This window comes from Erithacus rubecula, assembly GCF_903797595.1.
Source record: "Erithacus rubecula genome assembly, contig: scaffold_132_arrow_ctg1, whole genome shotgun sequence".
Lineage (NCBI taxonomy): Eukaryota > Metazoa > Chordata > Aves > Passeriformes > Muscicapidae > Erithacus > Erithacus rubecula.
Window position 1 is genome coordinate 160,089 of NW_027636162.1, and position 24,006 is coordinate 184,094.

The 24,006-nt window shown below is 47.3% G+C and overlaps 2 protein-coding genes across 2 annotated transcripts in view; both read right to left on the reverse strand.

Annotated features, from left to right (window-relative positions):
• Positions 1-24,006, reverse strand: part of LOC306815426 (uncharacterized protein) — a 135,125-nt gene that overhangs the window by 65,337 nt on the left and 45,782 nt on the right. The gene's annotated exons all lie outside the window — the stretch shown is intronic.
• LOC306815427 (class I histocompatibility antigen, F10 alpha chain-like) overlaps positions 1-24,006 on the reverse strand; it is a 235,813-nt gene that overhangs the window by 58,218 nt on the left and 153,589 nt on the right. The window lies entirely within an intron of this gene.

A 24,006-nucleotide genomic window follows, 5' to 3' on the forward strand; every position in this document is an offset into this window, starting at 1 on the left:
CTGCCTTGTCCTGCAGCCAGAAGCTTCCTGTGTCAAGGGCTGGGAGTGATTCTGCCCCAGTCACTTCTGAGCATCTTCCCAGCCCTGACAGATTGTAGCTCTCTGTGCTTCTGTGCTGTGCCTGGGGTGGCTGCAGGCAGTGTCCTCAGCCCTGCTGGGCAGGGAGAGGAGCTGCTCCTCAGCAGAAATGTCTTTTTGAAGCTCTTCTTGGTTGTCAGGATTGCCCTCTGTGCCAGGAGCTAGGCCCAGCTGAGCAGCACACACAGAGCAGAAGTAGTTTAATGACCTTCTCAGGGCTTTGGTGCTGTTTACATAAGACTCAGTCATTCAGAGTGTGCTCAAAAAACTTCTCAAGAACTCCAAGTGAGGTTTAAAGTCCAAAGTTTCTTGAAGTTTTAATGGGTCCCACTGGGGAATATGATTGAGAAAGTGTCCCCAGGTTCCAGTGAGAGTAGAACACTGGAGGCAGTGATGACAGGAGGGGACAAACAAGGGAAAGGTGTCTCTGATGCTGAACAAACCTGGATGTGTAGAATGATGTGTTCACATAAGCTTAGGAGTTATCCCACATTGGACCTGAGATCTGAAAAAAATGATGCCCACTTTAACGCCAAATTAGTGTTAAGAAGTCTTAGTCTGATATTTTGGAGATTTGGTTACAGCAGGGCCTCACAGAACCAAGGAGTCACCTGTGCCACTATGAAACCTCAAGGAACAAAGGGACCTTTTGACACTGTGGGGCTGCATGAAACCAAAATCCATTTTGTCAGAGTGGGGCCAAATGGAATCTGTGGTCACTTGTGACACTGGGAAACCTCATGGAACCAAAAGTACATTGTGACAGAGAAAGGCCTCATGGAACCAAGGGGCCCTTGTGACACTGTGGAGCCACATGGAACCAATGGTCCATTTTTATACTGCAGATCCAAGGAGGCCATGGTGACTCTATTGAACCTCCTGCAGCCATGGGTGCACTGTGATACTGCTGGGCCCCACAGAACCAAGAAGTCCATTGTGACACTGCGGAACTTCATGGAACAAGGTGACCATGTTATACTACAGAACCTTGTGGGACAAAGGGTCCATGGTGACACAGCAGAACTGTTGCTGAGATTATGAAAGCTCATGGAACTAGAAGTCCATTGTAACCAAAGGACCATTGTGACACTGTAGGGCACCATGGATCCAAGGGATCATTGTGACACTGTGCCTCGTGGGGCCTTGTGGAACCACAGGCATCATTTTGACACTGCTGGGCCACGTGGTCCCATAGGGCCAGTGTGAAACAGCAGGGCTTGGTGAAACCGAAGACCATTGTGGCTTTACAGAGCTCTGTGCAGCCAAAGGGCTGCTGTGATCCTGCAGGGCACAGTGGATCCATGGAGACCATTGTGGTACTGCCAGACCCCATGGAATCATGGAGACAATTGTGATGCTGTGGGTTCCCATAGAACCAAGGGGACATGAAAAAGTCTGGCATGCTTGGCCTCCCATGGACCACCAGACAGGTCAAAATGAATTTTACATGAAGAGGGCTGCCTCTCATCAGCCACTGGAGCACTGGGGCTCTGGGCTTTCCTTCCTATGGAGAAGAACTCTCTGTCTTCCTGGTGCCCATGGCCGAAATTGGTACCGCCCCTAAAAAACTCCCTGTATGCAAGGGTTTCTCTCAGAGAAAAGCTGCCATGACAACCAGATATGGCTATCTTTGGCTCTGGTGGTCAGCTCTCATCTGCCCCTGAAACACTGAGTCTGTTCCTTACTTTCTATGGAAAAACCTGTCTTTCTCATCCAGGGCCAACAGCCCAAACTGGGATTTGGCCTCCCAGATTCTATCTGTCCAAGGATTGCTCCCAGACAAAAGTAGCCAGAACAGAGAGGTCTGGCTGGTCTTGTTCCTCTGGTGATTTTCTTAGATTATGAGCTCAATGTTATCAATTGTAAATATTTTTGAGAGGGCCCAGAGAATTCCTAAGGTGAGGTATGCAGGCTTTAGGCACACAACCACAGTGTAGGGACAAAGGAGCTCTGTGCCCAGTGGAGTGGAGACTGTGGACAGTGGAGGAGAGCCATCAGAGTGTTTAAAGAGCTGTTTCAGAGACATTTTTGATATAGTGTAAAACAGCCTTAGAAAGAAAGAATGAATGCAAAGTGCAGCTGGGATAGTCCAGACTGGATGTAAGACGAGAGGAATTTCCCTCTCAGGGCAGGGCTGTGGTGCAACACATCCCCTCGAAAAAATCTTAAGCAGCCCAAGGCTGCCCATGTTCTTCTTCCTGCTCAACTGTCCTCAAAGCCATGCACAATTCCCTCTGGGACACCAGGAACATCTCCTATAAGGGATGTGCTGCTCAGGTTTTCTTTTTTGTTTTCTTTATGTCAACAGAGTGTTTCCTCCTGACCATCATGTGCTATGACCGCTACGTGTCCATCTGCAAACCCCTGCACTATGGGACCCTCCTGGGCAGCAGAGCTTGTGCCCACATGGCAGCAGCTGCCTGGGCCAGTGCCTTTCTCTATTCACTGTTGCACACAGCCAATACATTTTCCCTGCCCCTGTGCCATGGCAATGCCCTGGGCCAGTTCTTCTGTGAAATCCCACACATCCTCAAGCTCTCCTGCTCCAAATCCTACCTCAGGGAAATTTGGCTTCTTGCTGTTAGTGTCTGTTTAGGATTTGGTTGTTTTGTGTTGTTTTCTCCTATGTGCAGATCTTCAGGGCTGTGCTGAGGATCCCCTCTGAGCAGGGATGGCACAAAGCCTTTTCCATCTGCCTCCCTCACCTGGCTGTGGTCTCCTGTTTTCCAGGACTGGGATTTTTGCCTACTTGAAGGCCCCCTTCCATCTCCTCCTCATCTCTGGATCTAGTGGTGTCAGTTCTGTACTCGGTGGTACCTCCAGCCCTGCACCACCACACCCTACTGACCACACCATTCCTGATCCAGGCCAGAAGCCATTGGCCTTCTTGGCCACCTGGGCACACTGCTGGCTCATGTTCAGCCTCCTGTCCATCAATGTCCCCAGGTCCCTTTCTGCCTGGCTGCTGTCCAGCCACTCTGTCCCCAGCCTGTAGCACTGCCGGGGTTGTTGTATCCAAAGTGCAGGACCCAGCACTTGGACTTGTTAAACCTCACCTTGTTGGATTTGGGCTCTGGATCCAGCCTGTCCAGGTCCCTCTGCAGAGCCCTCCTACCCTCCAGAAGACCCACACTCACACCCAGCATGGTGTCACCACGGTCTTACAAGGCCCTAGAATGTCACAATGGTCTCTATGACTCCATGAGTCCTCCCTTTGTCACAATGCCCCTTTGGTTCCATGGGACCCCTTGATGTCCCAAAGTCCCTTGGATCCTTGTGCCCCACAGTGTCACAAAGGCATTTTGGTTCCCCAAAACCCTGCAGTGCCACAGTGGATACTTGGTTCCATGAGGTCTCACAGTGCAGCAATGCTCACCTTGGTTCCATGGTGTCGCAATGGCCTCTCGGTCTCAAGAGACACCACAATGTCAAACATGTTTCCTTCATTCCATGAGTCCCTGATGAGCAACACTGGCTCCTGGGTTTCATGGGCCCTGCAGTGTCACAATGGCCCCATCATTACACGAGGTCCTGCTCTGTCACAATGCTCTGCATGGTTCCACAAGGCCCTGCAGTGTCACAGTGGCCTCTGTGGTTCCATGAGGACCCGGAGTGTCACAATGGACTCCTTGCTTCCATGTAGCCCCACAGTGTCACAGTGGCCCCTTTGCTCTGTGGTGCCATGTCATACACAGTGTCACTCTGGTCCTCTCAGTTCCACGAGGCAGTTCCATGCAGTGTCACAGTGTCCCCTTGCTTCCCCAGGGCCCTACAGTGTCACAATCATCACAGAATCACCCAGGCTGGAAATGAATTTTGAGAGCACCAAGTTACACCTGTGACCCAACACCACCTTGTCACCCATTGTGTCACATCCAGTCTATCCTGAAACACTTCCAGAGATGGTGACTCACCCACCTCCCTGGGGAGCCCTTCTCAATGGCCAATCACACTTTTTGTGAAGAATATTTTCTAATGTCCAGCCTAATCCTCCTCTGGTGCAGCCTAAGGCTGTTCCTCTTGTCCTTTCACTGTTCCCTGAGAAAGGCCCTGACCCCTACCTGGCTGCACCCTCCTGTCAGGGAGTTGTAGAGAGTGATGAGATTTCCCCTGAACCTCCTCTTCTCCAGGATAAACAACCCTAGTTTCCTCAGCTGCTCCTCACAGCACTTGTGTTCCAGACCCCTCATCAGCCTTGTTGACCTTCTCATGCTGGACAAACTCCAGACCCTCCATGTCCTTCCTAAACTGGGGGCCCAGAACTGGACATGGCACTCGAGGTGCTGCCCAACCAGAGCCCAGCAAAGGGGAAGAATCACTGCCCTGCTCCTGCTGGCCACACCATTTCTGATCCATAGTAGTCTCAGGGACTGGATAAGGAAAATGGTGGGGAGGGGGTGAGGACAATGTCTGATTGATTGTCAGCCATGAAGGGTCTTGGTTTTCATATATATTCAGACTGCATTAAAAGGTGCTGGGGGTCAATATAATTTGCTTATATCCTTCTATAAACAGGGAAAAACAACAATAGAAAAGTTCTCTCTGCTTTGTTTCCAATGAAGTATATTCACTTGGAATACACTTCTGAAATCTGACTAATTAACCACAGAAGAATTGAAAATTTAAATTATTCCCTAAAGCATGTCTTCTTTGGTGTTTTGAAGAAATTTTTATGAGGCTTTGCCACTAAATTCTTGTACTGAAGAGCTGAAGAAAGAAGAGGGCTCTGCAACAGTAAAGTTCATCAGCATCCTCCAAGTGGCTGAGGATCCATGCTCATCAGAGCAGCAATGAACAGAAATGGGCACAGCTTTGTGGCTGCCCCAGCTCTGGGATGGGCCCTGGGCCTCGAGCAGGAGCAGCTCTGCAGGGCCCTAAGGCCGAGGCTGTTGTGCTGCCCTGGGCAGATGGGATGGCAGCAAGGGCTGCAGAGCTCTCAGGAGCTCAGGGAGAGGGGAGCAGGGCACACAGGGAGTCTCCTTTTGCCTTGGCCAAGCACCTTGCCTGTGGCTGGGGCTGAGTCCTGTCTGAGCTGCAGCTGCTGCTGTGCCCTTGCCAGGGGCTGAGGCTGTGGGGCCACTGCCCAGAGCCCCCTGCCCTGAGCAGAGCTGTGGGGCCAGAGCTGGCTGGGCTGTGCTGGGGAGAGGCCCTTGGTGCTGCAGAGAGCTCAGGGCAGCTGGCACAGCTTGCAGGAAGCTGGGCTGGTCTAAGAGAGCCTGCCAGAGACACCAGCAGTGTCCATCTCAGTCTGGCTGAGCGTGCAAGGGCAGGACTCAGCCCAGCCCCTGTGGGGCAGAGCCAGTGCCTTGGGAAGGCATTGGAAACAGGCAAGTGGCCCAGAGAGTGCCCTTGGTGGCATGCACAGAGCAGAGAGGGAGCCCAGGACATTTCTCAGCACCAGCCTCTGTCCCAAGCCATTGCCAGCCCTGGCTGCTGAGCCCAGGTTTGCCCTGGGCGGAGTTTGGCTGTGTCCCAGCTCCATCCTCCTGCGGGGCTCAGGGCCTGTTCCCGGCCATGGCCAGCCCTGCCCGGCCTCTCTGCTGGCCCAGAGCCCGGCAGAGCCTGGGGCAGGGTTGTCAGGGCAGCCCACAGGTGTCATGGGCTGTGCAGGAGCTGACAGAGGCTGCCCAGCAGGGAGGCCATGGGGCACAGAGCCCCAGGGCTGCTGTGGGCACCACGGCACAGGGGCCGTTCCCACCCGCAATGCTCCTGTCCTGGGCTGGGCTGCACAGGGGCTGTGCCACCATGGCTGGGGCAGGGGGCACAAAGGGGTCACGGAGCCGCTGCCTGGGCTGACAGCAAGGCCAGGCACACACAAAGAATTGCTGTGCATTGCCTGTGCTGGGCAGGGCTCGCTGTGCCAAGGACAGAGCTCAGCTGGCCTTGGTGGCTGCAGGAAGAACTAAGAGCCCAAAGAGCCTCCATGGCTGTGCTGGAGACCAAGGCTGGAGAAGGGAAGTGCCGGGCTGCTGTGGGATGGAGAGGGGATTTCATTCCAGGAGACACTGATGTGAGGCTTAGGAAGGCTTGAAGAGAAGAGAAGCTTCTCAAGCCTCAAAGCGGGTGATGTTTCCAGATGAAAAACCATCTCCACCAGACAAGCACACTCAATGCTTGTTCTTCAAAACCCACAGGCCCATGGAGCTGCACAATGCCCATTGTGTGAGAAGGAGAATTCAAAAACAGCTGTCTGCACTTGTGCTGATTTTTACAATTCACAGGGCAGTCAGGTTTGACTCTGGCATCACCAAACACCAGTGACCACTAGAGACCCTGAGGACAGAAGAACACATCTGTGAAGGGGAGGGAAAGTATGTTGATGATTTCAGGGAAATGATTGTCATACGTGTATTTATTCTGTGACAATCACTGAATATGTAAAATACAATCTGAAAGCAGGAACTTTCCCATACTCAGCATGCACACCTTTGGGAGGGGCTATTCCCCCTTTGTGCCTCTGGCTGAATGAAGAATTCTGCTTCTTACTGTTCCCTTGGTATTAAGCAGTTTCTTCTACTTTTTCCAATTTTGAATAGCAGTTTCATAATGGCCCCTTGGTTCCATCATGCGGGTCACAATGATCAGTTTGGTTCCATGAGGACCCCAAAGTGACACAATGGCCCCTTGGTTCCATGAGACCTTTTAGTGTCATAATGATCTCCTTGTCTCTGCAGTGTCACACTTGGATTGCTGGTAACATGAGACCCCCAAAGTGTCACAATAGATCTTTGTTTCCACAAGATTTCATATTGACACAATATTCTCATCAGTTTAATCAGGCCCTAAAATGTCCTAGTGGTGGCACTGCAGCTTTAAAATGGCCCTTGGTTCCATTATGCCCTGCAGTGCCACACCGACCCCACAATGATCCTCTTGTTTCAGGAGGCCCTGAAGTGTCACAATGGCTCCTTGGTTCCTTGAGGCTCTCCAGTGTCACAATGGGCACTTGGTTCCATTGGCCTCTCCTGTGACACAAGGGTTCCTTGATTCCATGAGCCCTTGCAGTGCCACAATGCTCTGCTTGTTTCATGAGGTCCTGAAGTGTCACAGTGGCCATTGAGTTCTATGGGGTCCCAGGGTGTCACAATGGCCCCTTGGCTCCACAGCATCACAAAGAACACTCAATTCCTGAGGCCCCTTGGTGGTACAATGGATTCCACGGCTCCATGAGGCGCCTCAGTGTAGCAATGGTCTCATTGGTTCTGCAGTGTTAAAATGGTTATTTGGTGCCATGGGATCCCACAGTGCTACAGTGGCCCCTTGATTCCATGAGGTCCCATTGTATAACAAAGGTCTCCTTGTTCCCAAGGGGATCCTCAGTGTCACCAAGGACATTTGGGTTTGTGAGATGCCATGTGTCACAATGCTCTCCGTGTTTTCCCAGTGTCACAATGCCCTCCATGTTTCCATGGGGCTCTGCTGTGTCAGAATGGCCCCTTGCTTCCATGGGGCACCCCAGTGTCACAGGGTTCTCTATGGTTCCACAGTGTGACAGTGGACCCTTGGTTCCATGGGGACTCACAATGTCAAAAACGTCTGCTTGGTTCCATGAGGCCCTGCAGATTCAACGTGAACTCGAAGTGTCATCATGGCCTCCAGGATTCCACGAGGCCCCAGAGTGTCACAATGGACCTTTGGTTCCATGGGGTCCCACACTGTTACATTAATCCTTAGTTCCATGGGCCCTGTAGTGTCACAATGGCCTCCTTGGTTCCATGGTGCCCTGTACTGTAACAAAGCTCTCCTTGGTTCCACAGTGTCAGAATGGCCCCTTTGTCCCATGGAGCCCCACACTGTCGCTGTGGTCCCGTTGATGCCATGAGGCCCTGCCGTGCTGCAATGGCCCCAGTGGCTACAGTGGTCTGCAGTGAGTCTCTCTACAACTACCTGGACAGAGCTTGTAGTCAGGTGGGGGTCAGTCTCTTCTCCCACGCAACCATTGGCAGAATCTGAGGACACAGTCTTAAGATGAGCCAGGGGCAGTTTAGATTTGACATCAGGAAAAAACTCTTCACTGAAAGAGTGATTGGGCATTGCAATCTTCTGCCCAGGGAGGTGGTGAAGTCACTTCCTCTGGAGACATTAAAAAAAAGACTGGACATGGCACTCAGAGCCATGGTTAAGTTGATGAGGTAATGTTAGGTCATAGGTTGGACTTGATGATCTCAAAGGCCTTTTCCAAACTCCTTCATTCTGTGATTCTGTTTCATAATAATCTCCATTGTTCCATGTGGCCCTGCAATGTCAAAATGGGCCTTTGTTTTCATGAGTCCCCACAGTGTAACAATGGGGACTTTAATGAGGTTCCTGGGTGTCACAATGGTCTCCTTGGATCCACAGTGTCACAATGGCCCCTTGGTCACAATGGACAATGGGCAGCAGCTGAAAGGCCCTGCCAGAGCCAACTGCTGCAGCACTTGGGCCATGGCTGCTGGCCCTGGGCCTGTGGCCAGCAGGGGACAAGTGAGCCTTGCTGTGCTGGGGCCTCATTGCCTCCTTGTCCCTGCTCAGCAGCCTGGCAGGGGCCACCCCATGGTCCTGCCCTTGGCATTGCACATCCCCAGAGCCCAGTGGCCCGGGAAGAGCCCTGAGCAATGAGGGAGGGACAGGATCTGCCTTGCCAGGGCCTGGGGCTCAGGCCATGGCCCTTTGCATTCCTGAAACACACCCAGGTGTGCTTAGCACCAGAGACACCTTTCCCTTGTTTATCCCCCCCCATCATCACTGCCTCCATTGTTCTGCTCTAACTGGAACTTGGGTGCTGGAAGTCAGAATGCAAGGAATTCTCATAACATAGGGCCTTTAAGCCAAACCTTAGAATTAAGCAGATTTGAGATATGCTTAACTTTAGAATTTAAAATATAGAGAAAGTAAATGTAGTAACAAAGGCAACAAGACGTTTTAGAGTGCAGTAATATCAGTTTGCGTGTTGTGATATAAATGGCTAACAAAGTTCACACTGTGGTATGAGTCAGTAAGACAAAATATCTTAGTATTGAATTAGAAACCTAAATATCTCTGTTGACAATGTTTCATTGGTTAATAAAACTTTAAAAGACTTTGTGGTCGTAAGTCTTATGACTTCTAAGCCACACTGTGACCATCTGTAAGACAAGCTTCACCTTTCTGCCTGTATAGAAAATTTAAAAAAAAATCACACTTTCTAAAGCAACTCAGAAGTCCTGTCTCTCTGCTTCATTCAGAAAAAGAAAAATTCCCCACCAAAAAAAGTAGCATTAAAAAACATAAGCTCAAACTTAAAAAATGTATCATAAAAGCAATAAACCCACACTTTAAAAATATCACGTATAAACAATAAACCTGCACCTGGAGACACCTTCTCAGCCATGTTCCTCAGTGGGACCCATTAGAACTTCAGGAAGCTTTGGATTTAGAATCTGACTTTGAATTCCTGAGAGGTTTCTTTTCTTCCTTTGCCCTATTTTTTCCTACCTGACATGATTATCATCAATTTCTCCTCTAATTCGACCCTTGGGAAACCTTCTCCTTCATGTTTATCAGTGGGACTCACTAAAAGTAAGAGAAACTTTGGAGTTTGAATCTGACTTTGAATTCTTGAGAGGTTTCTTCAACTGCCTCTCAGGGACTGATGTTCAGGGACTCAGCCCAATCCCCCAGAGGTTCATTGAAGTCCTTGTACTGTGTCTGTGCTTCTGAGCTGGGCTGGGCTCCTGGCACCAGAGGCAGCTACTTGCAATGGCAGTGCTACAGAGACACAGCCAGTATTTCCAAAATATTATTTGGAGCTCCTTGGCAGCACCAAATGCACACAGGGGCTCACTGCATTCAAGCAAGTCCTGACAAATCATGGCATGGCCTTGATTTCCCTATGGTCCAGTGCAGTCCATTCCAATGGTTTTCCTACTCCAGGTATGGAGAAATATTTCAAAGAGCTTCTTAGAAATATTTATTATTACTTTAAAGAGTGTATTTTATTATTCTTTTCTTTAGAGCAGAGGTAATTTCAGCATTCAGTGATTGATATTGATCAAGAGTCTCTCATCAGGAGGTCTGGCCTGCTCAGAGAAGCTGTGCCTTGAGGTCTGACCCCATGTGGACAACTTTGCTCCACATTCCCCAACCCCACCCTGTCTGTCCTCACTCAACTGGGACCTGATTTGCTTGGAAAACTGGCAGCGCTCAGGCAAACAGGGGTTTTCCTGGTACTTTCAAAGCAATTGAAAACTCTTAAGAGTCCCCACAGCAAACGGACACACTCCTCAGGTGTGTGCCAAGCCCAAGGTGCCACCAAGCAGGTTCTCCTTTCCCAAGGCAGAACCTTGCAAGGAATGTTTGACTACTTTGAACTCTTTGTTTCATTGAGGCCTTGCAGTGTCACAAAGGCCCCTTGGTTTGATGAGGTTCCAGTTTGTCACAATTGATGCTCTTTTTGGTTCCACGAGGCCTTGATCTGTGACAATGGACTTTTGGTTTATGAGGTTGTGTATGTGAGAGTCCGTCTGAACTTCTCGTCTGTTTCTGCCCAACAACCCTCGCCTGAGGCCTGCGCTGGCCAGGGATGGGAGGAACACCAAGTGACTGTTCCGCAGGTGATGCCTACCAGGACTGGTTTCTCATGACGACTCGTCACAGGGCGTTTACTCAACAAGCTCCCACAGATGGAAGAACAATGGACTGGTCAGTATGTGCTGCCCTGCGTGTGTTCATGAAGACAAAGATGGTTTGGTGTGCCTTGAAGCGTCCTGTTTCCACCTGTTCCTCAGGGTAACGATCTCCACATACAATAGTCCATAAATCTTCCCATCTTTTCGCCAGAAGCCAATCGCTTTGGGAAAGGACTATAAAAGTGACTTTCTCAAAGGAAACCCCTGAGATCTCCCCAGACGGCAACAGAAATCTACTGGCTGGCTCCATGAGGATTCGTCTGCCCATCTTGGTAGCTATAATCTCAACCCCCCTTTCTCTCTCTGTCCCCCTATCGCATTTTGGTTGGCACAAAATAAAGTGCATTTCTGTAGAAGCAAACTGGTCTTGTCCCCTGCTGTGTCTTTTGCGCTCTGATATCCATAAAAGAACCAGTCATGACTCGCTCTTGAATTGGGCGGACCGCGCCATTTTTTGGCGTAGTCGGCAATTGGATTCCCGATACTGGAGGAGTTGGGATTTCTGTGCACTTTGTACCAGGGGAAGACCTGTGCCATTTCAGCCACACCTAGCCTGTCAGTGCCGTAAGGACTGAACAGTGTTAGAAAGCAAGGGAGGTGGTATTGGGTTCTTCCCGCAATCTGCACACAGACCCAGGTGGATAATCAACTCCATTCCATGGATAATTTTTTTGAAAGGATCTCAGCTGAGAAAAAGATGGGACTTGTGTTTTTTGTTGTTTGCTGCTTGGTGTAGTCAAGGAGACACCCATTGTGCAACTAAATAAATCCTCCCAAGTGGTTTGGTCTCCTCAGCCACCCAGGGACGACAGGGGGTTGTCCCCAGCAGAAGTCTGGGTGACGAGTGTTGACCTCCCTGAAGTGGTTTTTTCCCCCTCGCACATAATCGTAACTCAGAGGTTACAGTTGTTGTACAATTATTGTATTTGACTACTTGGGATCGTGAAGAGACAAATGGTTTTTGTAGTTAAGTTAGTACCTCCCCAGTAGTGTGTCTCTTCACCCGCTCCAGGGACAAGAAGGGATTCACAGTTTCAGCTGTGCTTTTTGTGTAACTTTAAGTGTGTCTCTCTGAGAGTGGTTTTGGTCCCTTCATAAAAATGTCTGAAAATGATAAAGCTGCATTTTACGCTTTACTATCTAAGTATAATGCCAGACCCTCCCAAGGGGGGGGAAGACTGGGTACACAATAATTGTTTTAATTTAGAAAATGTGATTGATCGGATACATTCTTTGCAACATGAAACAAAATTCAAACTGAGCAAGAAAAATAAGACTGCACTTTGCTCAGTTCTAGGCGCTTGTCTTTCAGCTGCTGTAGAATCTTATTTCAAACGAGTGAGTGAGGAAAATGCAGTGATAGACTCCTTGCAAAACCTGGTGGAAGCTTTGCAAAAACCTTTACAGGAGGAAAGAAATCAGGTAGAAACTCTGCAAAACCAACTAGAGCAGGAAAGAAATCACAACTATTTGCTACAACTATCACATGCCTCACAACATGCAGATACACCTAATGAAACAGAAGAAAAGGAAACATATCACACAAAGCAGATGTACCCACAGAGAGAACTAGTACACATACAAAATTGAAGGGAAAATTGCTGCTCTAAAATGACACCTCTCGTTAAAACAGAATATAGATACCTGAATGACGAGGATTTTGACCCCCACATAACCTCCAAAGAAATCCCATACACTGCTACTGAATTGGCCAAATTAAAAAAAGAATACTCACATCTCCCCCAAAAATCTGAGACCGAGTATGTTTTTAGAGTTTCACTCACTGGAGGAGATCAAATTGAATTAAGTGAACAAGAAGCCAGTGGATACTGGGGGCCTGGAGTTTTCTTAACAACTGGAAACGCTCGTGTTCCATGGTCTCTGACACAGCGTGCAGCCTACTGGCTAGGGGACTTAGCCCCCTAGAGAGAGGTGATCCTCTAGCCATAACTGGCACCCCAGACCAACTCTTAGAAAACATTCATTAAGCTGCCTGTTTGCAAATGATACATGAACGAATACTAAACCCTTTCTATGAGTCACCAATGCAATTTCCTGTAAAGCCTGAAATGATGACACCTTTAATTAGGGGTCTCCCTGAATCTCTGAAACCTACAGCAATCCTTCTTCAAAAAACTATGGCTTCTATAACATCTGTAGACAGGTTTGATAGATTTCTTGGGTGACAACGTTCAGGCAGTCAAACTGGTTCTACTGAAACCTCTGGCTTTACGCCTCCTACGACTCCTGCACAACCTTCAAGCATGTACCCTGATACTAAAGTATGGACATGGGGGGAAGTCGCAGAGGAATTGATTAATTATAACAGAAAATATGGGCCAGTCAAACTTCTAGAAGACAAGCCCAAGAAAACTAGAGGGGTCAGACATATTGTCTACCCTAATGAAAAGCCAGAAAGGGGGAAACCAGTCCACAACAATCACGCCAGATGCCAGAAACTCTGGTCTTTAGGACTAAAAAGGGGAGTGCCACGAGCAGTCATGGATGGTTTGTCACATGATAAATTAGCCAAAATAATTTCCAACTGGCACTATCCCAAACCTGTAATACTAAAGACATCTTACTTACAACCTTCAGGCCATAAGCCAAAACTTTCCCTTGCACAAGTACCAGGCAATGAAGCATTGTAACCACAACCGCTGCCAGGTAATAAATCATGTGAAACACAGCAACTTCTGCCTCAGCTTCAGGAAAATAAAACAAATCAGCCTAATTTAAACTAGAAACTCCTTCTCTAATCAGTGGGCGCAAAGACAGAGATTGCATGTTTTTAAGAAAGCTCACAAAAGACCCAAAAACAGGTGACCTACTGATTACTGCAATAGTTGGGACCAAATGTGTACAAGTAACTAGTTGTTGACACCGGGGCTCAAATAAGTGCTTTAAAAAATGAAGATGCTCAAAAGTGTGGGGTGATCCCCAGCAAAAGACAATGCTGTGTTATAAATGCTCTAGGGATTGCAGAGCCTGTGAACATTACTTTAGTAAAACTCACATTGCCTGGGGATGACAGCCCAATAGTTATTCAAATGGTTATTGGAGATATCCCAGACACTTTGCTAGGACTGGAGGTACTTGCAGGAAAACAGTGGGAAGACCCAGACAGTTTTTTGTGGTCCTTTGGAGCTCCTCGCCTTAATATCAGACTGCTCCAAACCACACCTTCCCTACCATTCAGTAAAGTCACTTCTGTAAAACAATACCCTCTGCTGTCTGGTGCTAAGGAAGGCATTAAGCCAGTGATTAAAGAATTAAAAGATCAAGGAGTAATTATCAACACTCACAGTCCTTTTAATTCTCCAATTTGGCCGGTGAAAAAGCCTAATGGAAAGTGGAGATTGACAATTGATTATCGCCACCTAAATTCTAATACATGCCCCCTCACAGCAGCAGTTACAAACTTAGCTGAACTAATATTATCAATTCAAGAAAAGGCTCACACCTTTATGGCTGTAATTGATGTAAAAGACATGTTCTTTATGATACTTATACAGCCAGAAGACATGGATTGTTTTGCTTTCACATGGGAAGGACAACAATACACATTTACTAGGTTACCTCAAGGGTACCGACACTCTCCCACCTTAGCCCACCACGCTTTAGCCCAAGAGCTAGAAACCATACCCAAACCTGACACTGTAGCTGTGTACCAATACAGAGATGATATATTGATAGGAGGAGAAGAAAAAGAATAAGTGAGGGATGTGCAACAGAAAATAATTTCCCACCTAGAAAGCCTTGGTTTGAAGATTCCTTCAGAGAAAATACAGAAACCCTCACAGGAAGTCTAATTTTTGGGGATTTTCTGGAAGGGCAGAATGACATGTATCCCACCTGATACGTTAACCTCTTTAGACCAGATCAAAATGCCCAAATCCAAAAAGGAACTCCAACAAGCTTTAGGATTGTTAGTATTTTGGAGAAAACACATTCCAGACTTTTCAATTATTGCTAGACCTCTTTATAATCTGCTAAGAAAAGGGATGAAATGGGACTGGAGCTGAGCCCAGGAGGAAGCATTACAATTATTGATTTTTGAAGCAACAGCCCATCAGGCCCTAGGCCCTATTCACCCAACAGATCCTTTCCAGGTGGAATGGGGTTTCACTTCTTCAGGGTTGTCTGTACACATATGGCAGAGAGGGCCTGAAGGCCTGACAAGACCTGTTAGTTTTTACTCCCATGGCTTTAAAGACGCTGAAAAAAGATACACAGCTTGGGAGAAAGGACTGTTTGTTGTCAGTTTGGCTCTGATAGAAGTAGAAAAAAATCACAAGACAGCAGCCTATTGTATTGAGAGTTCCTTTTAAAGTCATTAAAACAGTTACCTCTGGGACCCCTCCTCCAGAAGGGGTTGCCCAAGGGGCCTCTGTGAGAAAATGGTATGCTCAAATAGAACACTACTGTCATATTTTTCCAATCACTGAAAGCGCTGTAAAAAATTTGTCAATACAAGAAACAGAGAACTTGAACAGCAGCCAGGAAAAACCAGCTTCAGTAATCAAGGTAGCTGCTCCCTTCTCACCCAAGCAGACAGTGAATGCTTGGTTTACTGATGCTTCAGCCAAAAGAGAAGGAAAAGTGTGGAAATATAAAACTGTAGCCTTACACACTTCCTCTGGTGAGCAGATCATCACAGAAGGGGAAGGCAGTGCTCAAATTGGAGAGCTCGCAGCTGTTTGGAGTGTTTTTCAAAAGGAAAAAAAAACAACAAAACTTCCCTTGTTGTATTTACACTGATTCTTATGCTGTTTTTAAAGGCTGTACAGAATGGTTGACCTTTTGGCAACAGAATGATTGGGAAGTTGATAGGATTCCAGTGTGGCAGAAAGAAAAATGGCAAGACATTTTAGAAATTGCAAGTCAGGGAAGTTTTGCCGTGGGGTGGGTAGCCTCTCACCAGACAGATGGGAATCCAGCAGGAGAATGGAATAACAGAGCTGATGAATTAGCAAGATTGAGCCCCCTGAAAAAGGAAGAAATCGTTGAAGATTGGGAACGGTTGCTAGAGTGGTTGCATGTAAAAAGACAACACAGAGGTGCAAAGGATTTGTACAAAGAAGCTCATGCTCGAGGTTGGACTGTTACCAGAGAAATGTGTAAAACTTGTGTATCAGCCTGCGAGCAGTGTCGCAAATGGCTGGAGAGACATCCTTTAGAGTATGACCAATTACACTTGAGAGCAGGGAAAGCCTTATGGGATGCATGGCAGGTAGATAACATTGGTCCCTTTAAGCGATCAGGAGGAAAACATTTTGTGTTTGTGGGAGTTGAGATAATGTCAGGATTGGTACAGGCCGAGGCCTTCAAAAGGGCTACAGGAGAAAATACTGTTAAAGCATTGCAGATATGGTTTGGAACTTTCCCAAAACAACAAGAAATTCAATCTGATAATGGGTCTCACTTTACTGCTAAAGTAATGCAAGATTGGTCACAAAGTGAAGGAATAAAATGGGTTTTCCACACCCCTTACTACCCTCAAGCCAAAGGAATTGTAGAAAGGACCAATGGTCTCCTGAAACGGCTTCTGAAACCACAGGAAGGAAACTGGGATGAATGGCTGCCTAAAGCTGTTCAGGGTGTTAATGAAAGATGGGGGGTGAATGGGTGCTGGAAAATCAATGCTTTTTGCCCCAAAGCTCAAACCATAATTCCTTCATTAAAAGGACCTGCTAATCCTAAGGATACAGCCCATTATCCTGGACAACCTGTCTTAGTAGACCTCCCTATGGTAGGAGAGGTACCACTTGTGCTGAAAACTCCATTGAATAAATTTGCATGGGTAGCCTCTGATGCTGTAGGAAAACAACATCGGATAAATACCCATTGGATTATTCCATCATTCTAACGTACTGCCACTAGATGGCAGATTTTACTGTGTTTATAATTGCAGGTGAACTCCAAGGGACATTTGGAATGACATAAAAGCCAGATAGCCATGCTAACAGTAATAATACTCCTCTACATCTTACCATACCTACATGGCCAAAGCCCAGCTGAATGGCCATGGACTCATGCTACCATCAGGTACACCAGTGCTCAGGGGTCCTACCCTGGATCCCAACTTAGCGACCGTAGTGTTGCATGACTCCGAGGTATACCATCAAAACGAGTGGGGCTGGGATCAAAAGGACTGGGTCCGGATGCTCACTGGGACAATTGGTGAAAAGATTGAGGTAGGATGCAGAAAGGTAGAGGGATCCTCCCATGAGAAAGCCACCTCCATTGCAGTAAGTGGAAAATTTTTGGAACCAAACATAACTAGTAGTTTGCATCCCGACATTACAGGGGAACTTTGTCCCACTACAGCTTGGAGATGCAAAAGACAAACTCCTTTTTTGTTGTGTTGTCTGCCAATTACGTCACATAGGTTGGTTTGGTTAAGGTGAAATTGTGCCAGCAGTCGGTAGGTTCATGCTCACAAAGCCTGGTGATTTCAACATTGTTGGTGCTGGGGTCTAAGACAAGTCTCACTCCAATGTGAGGTGTTTTCGATGTGGGCGGAATGGCCATATACAACGAGACTGTCAAACTACAAATGTTTGGTGCCGTATCTGTCAGCGTAACTCACATTCCACAGACGTTTGCAGATATAAGTCAAAAAATGGCAAGCCAAGCGTGAGGGGACGCGACGCAAAGACACCAACTGCGTGCCGAGTCACCCAAGTACCTCCAGTAGCCCCTCGTTATTCCCTGCCTGCAAACGTCAGCCAGCTACCGCAACAGGTTCCTTGCTCCCTGCCGGTGAACTTCAGCCAGCAACAGGAGGGAGCCTCGGCATGGACTTGGCAACCGCAATAGACATTGTACTTAAAGACTCTAAACCTTTAAAGGTTCCTACTGGGGTTTGTGGACCTTTAATTTTAAATGGACAATCTTATGGAGCTTTATTATTGGGACGATCTTCAACTATTTTACAGGGACTAACTGTTGAACCTGGAGTTATCGATGTGGATTATACAGGTGAAATTATGATTATGGTTCATACACGTTTTCCTCCTATCAGTATTCCTGCAGGAAGCCGCATAGCTCAGCTGATTCCACAACAGCAGTTGATTAAGGAGGCCCAAGCACCACTGTGAGGAACTGGTGGATTTGGATCTACACGAGGTTTGGTATTACTTACTCTTACAATGGATCAGCGCCCTGTTGTGGAGGCTATATTATGTTTTGCTCAACAGGAAAGGCGACTTTGAGCCTTATTGGATACAGGTGCTGACATTACCATAGTTGCTAAGCGTCATTGGCCATCTGATTGGCCACTGCAAAATCATCTAGAGGCAGTTGAAGGGGTTGGACGTGGATTTTACAAAAATTGGCTACAATTATTTCTGAAAGAGCTGTTTCTCGGAGAGTGGAGGATGTACCCACTGACATTACTATTTTACAGGGAAAAGATCACCTCATGGGTGCTCTCACACAGCTCACAACGGATCATCAGACACTTGTTTTGGAATGGCTTTTTACATCTGTGCAACCTAGGACGCAAGGACCTGCTGAGGTACAATATAGCAGTAGAGGTTATGTGTGTGTTATTGCTCCCACAGGACCCATTTGGGTACCCAGCAAATGGATTCGTCCAGTGATTGATGACGGAGGCTGCACCTCCTCCACCTCAGACCCAGGAAGAAGAGGAACAAGAGGAGAGAAAGCGCCTGAGGGATCATCTGGCAGTGCAACCCCTGGTCCAAAAACTCGAGAGTCTTCTGAAGAGGACCATTGAGTGGTCAACTCTTTCTGATTTGGAAGAGTTTGCTATTTACCAATCTTCATTATTTGCTGATCAATTTGGGCTGGGAAAGAGACAATGTTTACGCTGTAATAAAAAATGTAAGAGAGGTGCATGGGTATTGATAAAATGTGGTAGATATAAGGAAAATTGTTGGTTGCATCAAACACACTTATGGCAACCTGTGTGTCTTATTTGTACTGAAAAACTGCAACATACTAATTGGCAGCGAGAGGCTTTGGCATTAATTGACACTCACTTTTCCTCAGGAGGTGAACAACGTGATCGCTGGCAACCTTCTCTTGTAACTGTAGGGTATGTTGTTGAAAATTGTAAGAACAGGTATTGATTTTTAGTAAGTTGGTGTCTCTTGTTCGCTATCCAACAGATAGAGTGGTTTGCTGCTACAGTAGTACTAAAATCTGTCTGTTCTCGGGATATCCCAGAAATTACACGTCACTGTTGTATACAAGAACATCAATGGGATGATGTTATTAAGGGGCATCTTTGGCCTGAATCTAGGCATGGTAATCTTAGAGGTGCTAATCGCTTCTTTCATCCTGACTGAAGCATGGATGCCAACACAACCCAAAACTAATGTGTGGGTTACCCTGGCAAATAAGACTGGGCAAGATGCTATATGCCTGTCTTTATCAACACCAGGTAATCCTTTTTCTACATGCTTGGTTGGTATCCCACTTGATTCCTGGCCATGTCCTGATGCACTTTCAGTCTGTAACATTTCAAATCCGAAGAACAATGTTAATTTTTGGAACTCATGGGTTCCATATTTAAAGCATGCATCTTTAGAACCCCAAAGAGTTGGAATTGATGGGGTCAGTTCGAGCTGATGCATGTGTGATGTTCAATTACTCTAGAAAATCTTCACATCAGCCAGTCACAGTTTTGGTAAATGCATCTCTTTCAGTGTATCGAAATGCTTCACTGTGGTGCAATTATACTTCTGCTACTATCTCAGAGTCCACAAACACTCCTTTTGCTTTGCCCCCAGGTGTGTTTTTGATTTGTGGGGACAGAGCTTGGCCAGGCATACCATCTAGATTGAGAGGAGGACCATGTACCTTAGGAAGACTTACCTTGTTTACTCCTAATGTGTCAATGATTTTACAGGCACGTCGAAGACATCTTCGCATTAAAAGATTGGCTCATGCTTACAAATCCGACTGTCAGGATAATGTCAAATTTTGGTCAACTGCACAAATTATAGCAGCATCTATTCTTACTCCAGGTGCTGCTAATGCAAGAGCTTTATCTTAACTTGATAAACTTGGCTGTTGGTTAGCAAAACAGACTAATGCTACCTCTATAGCTCTATCACAACTTTTGACTGACGTTGATTCTGTTCGTCATGCTACTTTGCAAAACCGAGCAGCTATAGATTTTTTGCTTTTAGCACAAGGCCATGGATGTGAAGACATTGAAGGAATGTGTTGTATGAACCTTTCTGATCATTCTGTGTCCATTCATAAACAAATAAGTGATTGGAACAGCTTGCTACTCACTTGCAAGAATACACTGGATTAGGTTTAACTGATTGGCTAAAGTCATTACATTTGGGGCCATGGCTGACATCTCTTTTACAGCACCTTATAATAATTGCACTTGTAATTGTGGTTGTACTTCTGCTTGTTCCGTGCATTTTTCAATGTTTGCAGAAAAGCATGACACGCATAGCAGAGTCTGCCATGAGTCATGCTTTTCTTGCACAAAATAAAAAAGGGGGAATTGTTGAGAATTGATTAGAAAGCCATGGACACAACTGTGGATATGGCTCGGCTGAGGCCTTGTTGCAAAAGAGCAGTTCCTGCTAAGTAGTAGCTAGGCCTTGCTCTTAAGCAGATTTTGCTGAACAGCAGTGTTTGCTTTTAAGAGACTTTTGCAAAAGCAATAGAGCTAGCATAATCTGCAGAGTTAGTCGATAAGTAATACATATGTCCATTGTTCAATCAAGGCCTTAACTTCCAGGGAAGCACGTAGCAAGCGAGGTATAACCCTGGGACGGATACTATATAGCAATAAGTATAAGAATAAGGGAAGTAGGAGCAGCAGGATAGCACGTATGCTTTTTGGCTAGAAATTCAGTAGGCGTGATTATCTCACACTTGCAATAACCAATAATAAGAGAAGGCGTACATAGTAAAAACCAATAAGATTGTACTAAAATGAATAATGCTGATTTATGCTGCGTTGGGCTATAAAACTGTCTGATGCTCTCAATAAAGTGGATTATGCTTTATCAATCACATTGATTGGCTGGTTGATCCCCTTGCTATTCCTCCACGAGCGGCTCCGCACCCCCGCAGCTCTGCAGCTCGGGGAGCTCAGCCTGAAAGTCACTGCCAACATTGATTTGTCTAAAAGCAATAAGTAAACAGAGGTAAGAAAGGCAAGTGGTGTGTCAAGAGACACATCCCGTGGACCCACAGGCTTGAACCCCTCCCAGCTGACTCGAAAAGAGCAGTTCTGCTGGCCAGTCCTCAAATTTGCCATCCTGTAATCCCTATGGCAAAACTCACGGCCGAATGGGGGCTCTTGCTTTCCTTTTCATGGTGCCTCTCCTTTCCACCTGAAAGAGATGAAAAGAATGCTGCAGATAAAAATCATTCTGCTGCCATGTGTCGGGAGCTTTCCTTCTCATCCTTAGCATTGCAAAGCACCAATTCCTCTGTCCCAACGACCCTCAGTTTGCTGTAATTGCTACATTTCATTTGCAACTTCTGAGGTAGGACCCCCCAGATGGTTGCAGTATCCTCAAGAGGGGAAGCAGGAAGGCATGCACTGCTGCCTTCAGTCTTGGGACCAGCGAGAAGACCCAAAGGAACGGCGTGGAAGTTGTGCCAGGGGAGCCTTAGGTGGAATATGAGCAAGGGGTTCTTTAGCCACAGGGTGCTTGGGCACTGGAACAGGCTCCTCAGGGAAGGGGTGACAGCAGCAAGGCTGCCAGAGCTCAAGAATTGTTTGGACATTGCTCTTGGGCACAGGGTGTGATTGTTGAGGCTGTCCTGTGCAGGAATTTTGTGGATCTATTTCAACCATGCCAATTCGATGATACTGTCATTGTGTTGTTGAGAAGAACCACACAAGATGGTATTGCACAGCTGCCTCTGACCGAGATGCAGAACCAGCCCTACAAGCACAGAAAAAAACATCAACAAATGTGTACCAATATCTCTAGAGAAAAGAGATCCCATGGAGGTGGCAGAGGAAAAATCTACAAATATATCAAAGGATTATGTACCTGTAAGTAAGGAAAGTATGTAAGTACATAATAATGGCTGTAACCAGGCTGGTTTTTGTAGGTGAAAGCCAGTATTGGAGGACAAGCCTTTGCAACTGCTTGCATGCCCTGAACAGCAGGGATCATGGAGGAGAAGTTCCATCTTTGTGGTTTTAAAGCTTTGGTGGAAGTGTGAGCAGAGCCAGAGCCCAAGAGGATTTGTTGACCCCAAAGCCCTGAACTCCTCAGTAAGGAGCAGATGGTTTTGGTGTCAGCACAACATAGTTTTAGGACTTCAGTGGGTACCAAGCACTTTGAATGGGATCATCAGTGGATAAGAATCCGCAATTGCCCCATGACACCTCTCAGTGTCACCTAGGGAATGGTCTGCATTTCAACTGGAGACATCAGTATTCCTAGAGAAGTTGGAGCCCACTGTCATGTGTATCCTGCTCTGGGGAAAGTGAGCACAGACCATGGGTGTCATGGCTGGTGGGACAGGCAGCTGGAGCCTCCTGTCTTTCTGTTGGTGGTTTGAGGGCAAACGGGGATTTCCTTACCTTGGGGAGTGGCAGAGTGCTGCGGGGATGCCTGGCGGCTGGCGAGGAGATGAGGATGTGGATGCAGAGGCCAGAGCTGGCGCTGAGGCCAGAAGGTGTGTGGTCAGGGGCACTGAGGAGCAGATGCTGCAGCTGCTGCTGCTCTGCTGCTCCACCAGTGTTCCACCAACGGCCGCAGCAGGAGGAGACAACACCGGTTGCTACGGGCACAGCCAACATTCCATGCAGAATCCCAGGGCGCCCAGGGGACGCAAACAGCAATGGGCCACCTTTGCCTATTTTACTGCTTCTGGTGCAAGTTTGCTCTGAGCATCATCCTCCCATTGGGCATTTGTGCTGTCCTCTGGATGGGGCAAAGCAGGGCAGGGGCAGCTCTGGGGCTCTTGCTCTGTGCTTCTCACTAAGGTGCCTCCAGCTGCAGCTGTGCAGGAGCCTGGCTCTGTCAAAGGACCCAGAGCACATTGCCTGCACTGGAGAAGCAGAAGGACTCGTGCTGCTGGCTCTCTTTTGGCTCTGAGAGGAGCAAGAAATTGCAAGTTCTTCTGTGGAGAACCAACTCCAAAGCTTTTTCTCAAAGTCGAGGCATTCGTGCTGCTTCTTTCTAAATTATCTGGTACCTAAATAATGTTGCCTGGTGTTTTCCCTCCTTTCGGGTCCTGAGCTGGTCTCTCAGTTCAAAAGTCATTCCTTGAAACTTGGAGAAACAGGTTGTTTTCCAGGTGAAATGATGAGGACAGGCCAGCAGCAATTCCTTAGCAAAAAGTTGATGCAGAATTCCTGTGTCTTTCTTCCCACTCCCCTGGAGGAGCCAAATGTTCATCTCAAAAGCCTGATGGATTCCTCTAGGAGACTAACAGTAACAGAATTCCTATTTCACACCAATGGTCTTCCCATTAGTTTTCCTACTTATGTCCCAGATATGGCAAAACCCAGCAGGTTTGGTTGCCTTCCTTCCTGAGCTTAAGTAAAGCAAATCTTGCTTCCTTCCTGGGCTGCTTGTTACACAGACAGCAGCAAAGGGAGGGGCAGCTGTAGCAAGGCCCACTGTAAAGCCGATACTTTGTAGGCTCCAAATGCTGCCTGGCTCTATCAGACAAGGGCAAGCTTGTGTCAGTGTCCCAGAAGCAGCCTGGCAATTGCCCCTGCCTTGCCACCCCTCCTTCCTGCTCCCCAGCTCCCAAAGCCTGGCCAGGGAATGCCTTTTCCTGGGCCAGCTAAAGGGGCGAGTTTGATGCTTCTTTGGTGCAGATGCCAAAGCTGTGAGAAGTGAGAGGGTAATGTTCACACGAGCTTTGCTTCGGATGAGGAGGTTGCTCGAGGCCCAGAGTGGGAGGCTGGTCCTTTCAGGAGAAACTGAACTGAACTACTGCTTTCTTTTTAGTGCACGTGGCTATTAATGTTACAGAATCAGAGATGTTAGAAAAGTCCTTGGATGTGGCCAAGTCCATCTGTGCACCAAAACTCAAGAATGCTTTGTTGCTGGGTTAAAGGACTAAAGCCTGCAGTTTTTATCCCTGCAAGCATAGTGAGACAAGGCCAAGTCATTTAGACCCAATTGCCTGAATTAAACAAAGCCTCCCTTTGCAGTCCCAGGTGAGATTTTCAGGAATCAAAGGATGAAACCCCACCATTATTCCATTGGCAGGAATGGGGACACACCTTTGTAAGTCCCGCCAGCTGAGCAAGGGGCTGGGCCTGCCAGAGGAGGCACGTGCCCAGATTCTTCTCTCGGGG